At 62.2% G+C, this 1,336-nt stretch overlaps 1 protein-coding gene and 1 long non-coding RNA gene across 2 annotated transcripts in view; one reads left to right on the top strand and one right to left on the bottom strand.

Annotated features, from left to right (window-relative positions):
- Window positions 1-863, bottom strand: part of SLC38A9 (solute carrier family 38 member 9) — an 88,578-nt gene extending 87,715 nt beyond the window's left edge. The window contains exon 1 of the mRNA XM_006148990.3: window positions 769-863. The gene's annotated coding sequence lies outside the window, so the exon portion shown is untranslated. The remainder of the gene's footprint in view (window positions 1-768) is intronic.
- A 63-nt stretch (window positions 864-926) lies between these two features.
- LOC102496244 (uncharacterized) overlaps window positions 927-1,336 on the top strand; it is a 6,505-nt gene continuing 6,095 nt past the window's right edge. Inside the window, exon 1 of the long non-coding RNA XR_334620.1 lies at window positions 927-991. This is a non-coding gene — a long non-coding RNA (uncharacterized LOC102496244). The remainder of the gene's footprint in view (window positions 992-1,336) is intronic.

Here is a 1,336-nt window from a genome sequence, read left to right as displayed (position 1 = left end):
CCTGCTGGCCCCGCAACGGACAGACGCAGGCTGGAATCAGGACCATCAGGTATAGGGAAGCTGGTCACTAACAGGTTATACAGTGGACAAAGTCACGGCCTCAGTTTCCTCATCTGCTCAGTGAGGTAGAAAGTGCTAGCCCAGCAGTTCTCAAGGGCTTCTTCCAGCGCTGCCATTCTATGGTAAGACAGCTGAGATGGCAAACCGCCCACCACCACGACATTCACTCCCTCCCTCTCACAACCCAGCCTTGTGAAGAGCGGGGAGCCCAGGTCCGGCCCTACCGCACCTGCGCTCATAGTGAAGAAATGAAGGGGCCTCCTCCCTCGCCTCCCTCTAGCGCTAACCTGCTCAGGACAGAGAGCCGAGCTCCCACTCCTGCAAGCCCCCAGTTCCCCTGCTCCCTCATCCCTCCCGGGTTCAGGGTGTCCATCCCCTAAGGCTCCAGCATTCACCGACCCCCACGGCCCCCGCAGGACTCCCCGACGTTCTGGGACTCGATCCCGATGCGAGCGCGCGGCGCCCCACCCGAGCAGTCTCCGCGTGCAAGCTCTGGCCTCCCCGCTGCTCCCAGATGGACCGTTCCGACGCGCTGCACCAAAGCACTGTCCCAGGTGACAGACGGCTTCGCCGCAAGCTCAGCCCTTCCCGCCGCCGCCCCTCCGATCCCTCCCGGCTTCGCCGCAAGCTCAGCCCTTCCCGCCGCCGCCCCTCGGATCCCTCGGCCTCCCTGGGTGGCGAGTTCGGAAGCGAGAGAACGTGTTTTACCTCAGCAGGCCGAGCGCTCGGTCTCCGAAACCTGGGAAGGAAAACGAGTTCCCCTTCCCAAATCCTCGCACGGCTCCCGGCCCCTCTACAGGAAGAGGCAACGGCCCAGCCGCGGGGGCCCGCGGGGGGTGGAGTTCCCGTCCCAGAGGGCCCTGCGACGGCCGGCACGCTCCTCCCGGTAGAGCCCAGCCCGCGGGTGGAGAGGCAGGGCAGCGGCGCACAGGTGGGCGAGTGCTGTCGGAACTGCGGGCTGCGCCTTGTGTTCATCTCCTACTTGGGCGTGAAGTCCCGACGCGGCCGGGACAGACGCGATCTGCCGTGGGTACAGCCCGAGATCGTGTGGGGAGAATGTTGGTGTGGCCTCTGTCTGCGCCGGCCTCCCAAATCTGTCTCCAGGCTCTCCTGACTTGTGGTCTGTACTCTGGTCATGTGCTTGGACCCTGTGGACACCAAGACAGACTGCTTTGGAACAAAAAAAATGTTGGGGTGGCACTCTTCTTCCTTAGTCTAACGTTTGAACTTCTTTTTTTTTTTTTTTTTTTAATTTTTTTGCAAAATTCCCTCTTGG

Source organism: Tupaia chinensis, unplaced genomic scaffold (assembly GCF_000334495.1).
Source record: "Tupaia chinensis unplaced genomic scaffold, TupChi_1.0 Scaffold000251_1, whole genome shotgun sequence".
In the NCBI taxonomy this organism is placed as follows: Eukaryota; Metazoa; Chordata; class Mammalia; order Scandentia; family Tupaiidae; genus Tupaia; species Tupaia belangeri.
The sequence above is the reverse complement of the archived record's forward strand: the minus strand, read 5'-3'. Positions and strand labels throughout refer to the sequence as shown.